The sequence below is a fragment of the Schistocerca piceifrons genome, chromosome X (assembly GCF_021461385.2).
Source record: "Schistocerca piceifrons isolate TAMUIC-IGC-003096 chromosome X, iqSchPice1.1, whole genome shotgun sequence".
NCBI lineage: Eukaryota > Metazoa > Arthropoda > Insecta > Orthoptera > Acrididae > Schistocerca > Schistocerca piceifrons.
Window position 1 is genome coordinate 513,973,096 of NC_060149.1, and position 9,331 is coordinate 513,982,426.

Here is a 9,331-nt window from a genome sequence, read left to right on the forward strand (position 1 = left end):
ACCACATTGATATCACAATGACCAAATACCTCGTTAGGTATTTTGGTCAGTATTTGGTTCATATTGCCTTTATTTTGGGTAGTATTACTTTTCTGACAACTCTTGCAATTCTGAATGTTCTGTGCTATGTCTTTCTTCATATCACTCTACAATGTAAACCTTTTAAGATGGTCATATGTGTGCCTGATCCCTTACTGTACCTATAGGCGATTCATGAACTTGCAACAAAATAGCTCAGTTCTCCTTTTCACTAATCATTGGTTGTAGTTATCTTTTTGTTCCTTCTCAGCCTCTTCCACACTACTAATGGCTGTAACTGCATCTTCTGGTATGCATAACAATCCACCTGGTACTCTTTTCCTGTGATCCCATTTTGCATATAATATCAAAATTGTATTGTGCCAGTTTTATTCTTAACTTCATTAATCCTGACGATGGATCACTTATGTGCACCAACCATTTCAAGAGTTTGTGGTCAGGGCATATGATAAATTTTCTTCTGTACATATAAGGTCAGTAGTGCTTCACTGCCCACGATACGTCTAAGAGCTCTCACTCAAATGTACCACATTCTTTTTCATTGCAGGTTCACCATTCTGGACCTGAAGGCTACTGGTAAATCTTGTTCTAATGCTCCTTGACTCAGTTAGGCACTGGTCGCTTCCTTGCTGTCATCTGTTGTGATTATGAACTGCTTTGTAAAATCAGGATACTATAAGATAGTGGCTAATGATTTTTTTCCTTTAACTCTTGGAAAGCTGCTTCATGCTATGTTGCTAACCACTCATAGTTTACTCCCTTCTTAAGTAATTTATGTGATGGTTTCACTGGAGCTCTTGATAAATTTTCAGTAAAATGATAGTATCCATTAAAAGCTCTTCAATGGCTTCACTGTACAGTTCCTCAAATCTTCTTTTATTGCACTCATCTTGCAAGAGTTTGGTTATAATCCTTCTGTCATAATTATGGGCCCTAAATTAGTCGCTTCCATCCATAGCAACTAACATTTATCAACTTGCCAATTTTGGTTGTGGAGTCAGATCTGCTCAGATGCCTCTCCTTGTCTGGCTTTTCCTCTTCTAACACAGAACTGAGCACAGCATCATCATATAAATATATGAACATTTTTTATCCTGTAAGTCCTGTTGATGCTGTGTTCATCAGTCTCTGAAAAATGACACCACTATCTATTATTCCAGTTGGTAATCTCTTTCACTTATAATGTCTTTTTGTAGTAGAGAAGGCTATTTTCCCTCTATATCCTCATCCAGCAGTATCCTTGCACAATCTAAAGTGGCGAAGTATTTGACTTTTCCTAAGCTATCTGGGATCTTGTTCATATGGATCTGCAGAAATACGGTGCTAATACAGTAGTCATTCAACTTCTCCCATGACAGATACTATGCTGTCTTCACTTTGAGGCATTCTAAAGCAAAGTATTCTTCTGTGGTATTCAAAATACTTATGACACAAGTGCCTCTCTGCTCACTCACCAAAGCTACAGGTAAATAGGTGCCTGTTTCAGTTGCCACTTTTCCATTACTACCTGTAGTCTGCACCTTAATCCTTAATATCTTTTCCTCTCATGGCCCTAGTCATATGAAGTCAGCTGCCCAACTCTGTTCCTCATTTCCCTTAGATGCAGTTCACTATTACTTCTTATTTCTTTTGGTTCCACATTCCAGAGGTGCTTCTGCTCTCTGAGATCTATTTCTGCTTCTACCTCGATACACAATGATACTTTTGTTGTAGCATTTGCCCTCACAACCCATCTATCTCAACTGCCCAATCTCCATTTCATTGCCCATCACACTCTTCATTGTTGATTCCTTTATTATGCCAACCTGAGCATCACTGTTGACTATGAAACCTGTGGTATACACTTGACCTTGTCTGGATCTTACGTCTATAAAATCATTCTTGCCCTTGCAGTCTATTGAACCTAGTTCAATGGCATAGGTTGACTGCATATTCATTCCATTCTTTAATTACCTGATTTCTGAGTCCTCATACTTGCATGTCTAGCACTGACATTATACTGTTGGCCTAAGTGTCCTGATTCTTCACAAACATATCACAGGTGTTGCCTTATGTCATGGCCCTGAATGTCCTTGAAGATTTCATCAATGGCACACACTTGGTTCCATGCTTCCAATTTTTCTATGATGACTTCTCCATAGTGTTTCCTCCAGCTTCTATGCAATGGTAAGAGACTGGGTACCTGTTTCTCTGCTCTCCTACAGTTTGGCTGTACAGTGTCTATTTTCCTGCCATGTCTCCCTGCAGTGCAGCCCCTTGCCTGGTGGCCTCCTCTCTTAAATTTAAAATAGTAATCTCTCAAAGGGGGTTAGAATGGAAAAAAATTTCTTTTCACATTTTTGGATTTTTCTCTCATTATAAAATTTGCGATACATAATGAACTCACATGGGAAGTTTCTTTTTTTAAATATAACCTACACCGGGTAAAAATGTTAAAATTTTTATGTTAACTTTTTATATAGATGGCTCTGGATAGCTGTGTTTTAAAGGTTAAATTACGTGTTTGTATTGGTATCACTGTCAAAAACAGTATCGTATTGTTTCATAGTAAAAACATGCATTGTATGTCGAAGTGCTGACATCTTTCTGAAGAAAAGTGATGAATAGATTGGTAAATCTCTCAAAAAGTAAAGTATGACGCCAAAACGAAGTGTTTTTAAGAAGTGAGTTTCATGGTAATAGATTGTAGAATAAAGGGACACATTATGTTCAACATGTAGTGTGTGAAGTTGCAGACAATGAAATACAGGCAAACTTGTCAGTATCTAGAGAAACACCCATTGGTATTTCGAAGATTAAAATAAAACGTTGTGATACACAGTTTTCTCAAAATGAAACTGATGTAAACTGTAGGTTAGGCTACATTCTGATACATTTACACATCCAGAGAAGGGTGTTACATGAAAGTGTGTGTTGTAAAATACGTGGAAGGCCAGTTACTTTACATGAAGACAGTGAGGTATCAAATGGACGAGCCAGGAAACTTATCACTGATTGTGCCATTTATAAATATACTCATTCATTTTCGAATTCTAATTAGTGTAAAGATAATTATTTTGAGGTAATTGTTGGGTGGTTTTATGGACTGAGACCTATTAGCAAAGGATGCACTGCAGCAGAAACAATGTGTGTTGTGATGAATGTACAACACCCACTTTATGTAATCAACAAGTACGCAGGATTTATTGGAGCTGCTGTGGAATCTATTGCATGTAAGTCAATGAAGGGTGCTGCAAACGAAGCTGTTGAAATAAATGATGGTATGACTGACATACCAGTAGCTTTTGATGGCAGTTGGCAGAAGCGCAGCTACAGTTCTACGAATTCTCTTGCCACAGTGACCAGTGTGGATACTGGAAAGGTAATAGATTTCCAGATTTTAACCAAACATTGTTATAAGTGTAAATCAGGGAATGAATAAGGGCATATCTGTTACAGAAATTATGAAGGAACAAGTGGTGGTATGGAGGCATCTGCAGCTACTGAAATTTTTAGTCAATCTGTGAATGAAAGGGGTAGCAGCCTTGTGGTGAGATTATCACAAAACTAGAATGTGTTGGTCATGTCCAGAAGAGAATGGGCACCAGGTTGAGGAAGCTGAAACAAAGTTTGAGAGGCAAGAAACTTTCTGATGGTAAAACCTATAAGAGGCAGGCTGACAGACAAAATGATCGATGAACTACAGCAGTATTATGGGATGGCCTATAGAAATAATACTGAGGATTTGTTTAAAATGAAGCAGGCAGTATGGGCTACCTTCTTCCACAGACTGTCAACTGATGAAAAACCAGTATGCCACCTTTGCCCTCTTGGACCTGATTCATGGTGCAATTACCCCAATGCCCTGTACTCAAACAGTTCATACAGCCATAAACATTCCATCCCAGCAGCAGTCATGGATAACGCAAAACCTATTTACAGAGACCTGCTAAATCCTGAATTACTGAAGAAGTGTCTGCATGGTCAGACTCAAAATCCCAATGAGTTATTCAATAATCTTATATGGACTCACTTGCCAAGAAATGTTTTTGGAGGAATGAAGACACTAAAGGGGAGGGTCAATGATGCTGTTATTGCTTTTAATGACGGCAACATTGGTAGGGTGAAAGTGCCACAGCATATGGAAATTAATCCTGGGGCAAATTGCATCTGAGAACTTGAATCGATGGACAAGGTTCGCATTGATAAAGCAGAGTATGCAGCACAGTTCACCACTAAGGAGTCCAGAAAGAAGAAAAAAACTGGAAAAAAGATCAATAGGATGAAATACAGTATGATGTAGGGTGCTTCTGACTGACTAAAAATAAAAAATTAAGCATATATTAAGTGAGTTACAGTGTTTTGAAACTTTACAATCCATTCCTGAAAATTTACATTTACTGTTCCATTTTCCCCTAAATCTCAGAAACCACTTTGAGTAGAGTATTCAGATTTTCAGGGAGTAATAACATACATATCCTGAGTCTACTGAACTAAAAGAAGAACATAATGATATGTATTTTTAAAATTATTTAAAATAATGCACAAAAAAGTACACAAAATTTTAACTATGTAATTAAAAAATTGTATTTCCGAAAGCAGTGTCTGAAATGCAATTATTGTAGTTCAGTAGACTCAGAACATACAGTGTAATGTCCTGTAAAAGTTCATGTCAGTGGCTGCAGTGGTTCCTGAAATACAGGGAAGCCAAGTCACTAAATTTGGCATTGTGGCTGCATTCACCAAATTTTCTCTTACAAGAGGCTTTTGAGGCTTCTGTTAATACTAGATCCATTGCTTTGGCTAACGTTAAATTCTCCTGTCTCGCTCTCACAACTGTTTTAATTCCTTTCATCTTCAATTCCCCTATGAATACTGATTGCACCAGCTTCCTAATTTCGGCTTGGCTGCCTGAAGTATCTAATTCTCTCATTACTACCTGGACAGCAACTTGGAATTGGTACTGCGATGTGTCAACATCACTTGACCATTCAGCCGCACTTTCGACCATACTTTGTCTACTAGAAAATAAGAGACACACATGATAATGCACAGTTTGTTTTGACTCTTAGTTCTCCAGTAGCATCCACTTCATATTTGTTCAAGTTCTGGGCAAACCCTATATGAGTGGCTTACTTAGTGCTGGTCCCATGATCCTAGTTCCAACAAATTTTAATTACACTCTATGACTGTGGTTTGGTATTCATTCAAATACTAAGTCTCAGTCATCTACAGATTCTCTATATCTTGTTCCCACCAAATCCTCTAGGAATTAGCTTAAATTCATCAGATAAGGCTATTTGTGGGATCTGGGCCTCGCTATTTTCTAGTTTCATATTAGGGGATTTTTTGTCTTTTCTCAGAACCCTAGACCTCATTCGCATGCTATGTTGTGATTGACTAACCACATTTTTGGGTCAGGCAGATAGCTCTGGATTGGTGTCTCGTCAAAGTTTGATGTTAGAATATGGTGTTGTGAGCACACACATCACTGTCTCAGATGTTGCTTTCCATGCTCTCAATGGGCATACTTCTTTGAACATGTCTTCTACTCTTTACAGCAGTGGGTAGCTAATGGCTGTCTATTATTCTGCAACACTTGACAGCAGACAAGCTCCCAACTTGTTCTTCTTTTTGGTTTATTCCTGCAGTACAATGAAAATGTCTGCCCTTTCTTTTTGCCTGATCTATCTCAAGAGCTCAAGCCAATTCATCCCTAACCTCTGACACCATTTTATATGTTGTAACCCGCCATGGGTCACAACATACTTACTTAGACTCTCATAATCAGGCTGTAGGTGATGTGGGATTTTAGGTCATCTGTCTCTTGCATGTGAGTGACTATGTGTGGGGATGAGTGGGGACAGGGTTCAAGCTGAGGTTATTTAAGTCTCTGTGCTTGGAGAGAAAATGAGTCATATGTCAGGCTGAGACGTAGATATGGTAATGTTAATAAGGAAAAGGGGCTCTGGGAGGCCATTTTGGCTGCTTTTAGTACTTCTTCATGCGCTTATGTAAACCTCTACGCCTGTATCTTCACCAACATCTGTACTCTGCAAACCTCTGTGAAGTGCATGGCAGAGATTACATCCCAGTTTACCAGTTATTACGATTTCTTCCCATTCCATTCACATATGGAGGGTGGGAAGAATGATTGTTTGAATGCCTCTGTGAGTGCTGTAAACATTCTACTCTTATCCTCACGATCCCTATGATAGTAAAATGAAGAGCACAGGCACTGATCGGTCACTTGAATCCTAGGCTGTAACATGCTAGATATCCTCAGGAAAAATTTTTATCCTTCTTACTCAAAAGCACCTTAGTTAAAGTGCTCAGCCAGGAATAGATGACTGAACCCATCTGACACCTGTCATATGTTGTATGCATAAATATTTCAAAATATTGATTAGGAAGAGTTTCACTTGGAATTGATGTTAGGAATCTTATTTGTAATGTGCTGTATTTCACAGTGTAGTTAATTTTATAAAAGCCTTGTTAAAAAGTGGATAATTGAATTTCTCAATGCTACATGTAAGAGTAAAAATGTAGTGAGCTCATCATCAGCTCAGATCATACTGACACCATCCACTAGAAAAGTATTTTGATGTATTTGAAACTTGTGAGATAATTAACTTATGAGCTAATTAACTTGAAAGTTTGTGACTGGCAACATTTTTAACTGTAGATTTTGCCTATGTGATTCTTAGATTCTCTTCTTAAGCTGATTTTTATGCACAAGATGAAATAGTGGTACTTCAGTTATTGATTAAGTTTTTAATAAAGATTTTTGCATAACTTGTGATATGGTGCTTGTATTTGTACTGGAGGTATACCCACTGTGGATGCATAAAATGGTTTCCTAAACTTTTCTAAATCATTAACCTACAATGTGCTTCATAAACTAAATTACTGTTGATACCTATAGTCCATCCCCCAGTAACAAAAGACAATTAGGCATTTTTCAGATGGTTATATAGTTTCTGAGATCATGATACATTCATAAGCCAATCATTAAATAATTTGATACAATCCAAAATGTTCAGTCTGGACCTACCTAGTACTTGTGCAGCACCTATGTAGGATCTTGAGAAACTGCATCTAGTGTGGATTGTCTTAAGCTGGTTCTTTAGTTTGTGACTTATTGCTACGTCATTGACTTCTGTACAGAAAATATGTGGCTCACTATTACCATGTTGACATGTAAACAACCACTTACCATTTTTGAAGTTCATTTTTAACATTTCTATAAAGAATCTTCTGACTATGTATGCATGACCATCATGTATGAGCCATGTCTAAAAAGAATCTGACCTTTGGCCAAAAAAAATATTTCGAATATCTGACAGGGTTGGGACCCTAATCCCCTTCAAAGTAGGCCCCATGAGCTTGTGCGCACTCTTAGCCACCGATCCTCTCACTGCCGGAAACACCTCTGGATGTCTTCTTTTGCAATGGTATTGAGCTCTGCCGTCATGTTCTGCATTATCTTTCCTCTACTCTCAAACAGGATCCTTGAAGTGACGTCTTCAATTTTGGAAACAACCAGAAGTCGCAAGGAGCTATGTCTGGAGAGTAGGGAGGTTGGCAAATGGCTCTAATTCCATGTTTGGCCAAGAAAGTTTGGATCAAGTGGGATGAATGTGCGGGGGCGTTAGTGTTATGCAGTTGCCAGTTTTTTGCGCTGAATTGCGTCATGGAGAACATATTGATGGTACTCCTTTGTCAGTGTTTGTCCTTCCAGTGCGTATTCGTGATGCACAATTCCACGAACATCAAAGAAGACAGTCAGCATCACCTTGATTTTGCTTCACACCTGCCACACTTTCTTCGGCCTTGGAGGCTCAGGATGCTTCCATTGCGACGTCTGTCTTTTTGTTTCTGGATCGTACCCATACACCCACAACTCATCTCCAGTTATAACGGTGTTCAGAAACCCAGGATCAGTGTTGGTGGTGTCCAGAAAGTTCTGCGCAACATCAAAACGGAAGTTTTTTGTTCTGGCGACAATAACTTGGGCACGAATTTCACAGCCACTCCGTGCATGTTCAAATCATCACGCAAAATTTCATGTGCAGAATCTTTACTCACTCCAACCTCTTGAGCAATCTCTCGCATGGTCAAACGATGATCTGCCAGCACCAAATTTTGCACCCTCTCAACAACAGCTGTACTCTGAGCAGTGTGGGGCCTGCCAGAACGCTGGTCACTCTCTGCTGATGTGCGGCCATTTTTGAATCAGTTGAATCACTCCTTACATTGTGTTACACCCATCGCATCTTCTCCAAGCACCTGCTGAATCTTACAAATTGTTTCGCTTTGAGAATCATGAATCTTTTGACAAAATTTGATGCAGTACCTTTGCTCAACATGTTCAGTCATCTTGAGAGAATCAGTGATCCAACGAACACTCTGTGTAGCATCTGACTCAGTGCCTGACAGGCAGTGACTGACGCGGTGGAAGGTGGGGAAAAAATTCATGCATGCGCATAAGGGTCTCTTCCTTTACTGTGTACAGTGGCATGGCGCTATTGTTTCTATTTTGTGCAGAAAAATAACAGGTTGGATACTTTTTAGACAGACCTCGTATGCATGGAATATCTGATATACATTTATCAGGCAGTGACTACATTAATTCTTTTGAATTAATGAATCTTTTTTATTCATAATGTTACCATGTTTTATGTAATTGATGTTTAATCATCTCAATGACTATCTCAAAAACTCAAGTGTGTGCACTGTTTACGTAACCTATGGCCTCTGTGTTCTGTTAATATTTTGATTTATATGAGACTTATTAATTTATGAGATAATTAACATTAAAGTTCACGCGCAGCTATATTTCCCATTGTAGATTTTGCCTCTGCTTGTCAGATTTCAGCCTTTGCCATTATGCTTTTATTGAGCTGATTTTAATGCACAAGATGACATGTTAGTACATCACTAATTGATTATGCTTCTAATTAAGATATCTGCATAATTTTCAGTATAGTGCTTATACTCATGATTGGGGTATTCCCAACAAGAATGCGTAAAATTGTTTAATAAACTTTTCTAATTTATTAACCCACAACATGTTTCGTGAAGCATTTTTTCAAATGATTACGTACCTTTTGAGATTGCCACATGTTCATGTGCCAGTCATTAAATAATTCGAAGCTACTCAAAATTTTCAGTGAAGGAACAGCTAGCACATGTACAATACTTATGTGAACTCTTGAGAGACCGCAGCTATTCTTCTTTGTGTGAAAGTCAGTTCTTGAGTTCACAGCTTGCACTTTCAGTGATTACTTCCATACAGAAAACTTCCATACAG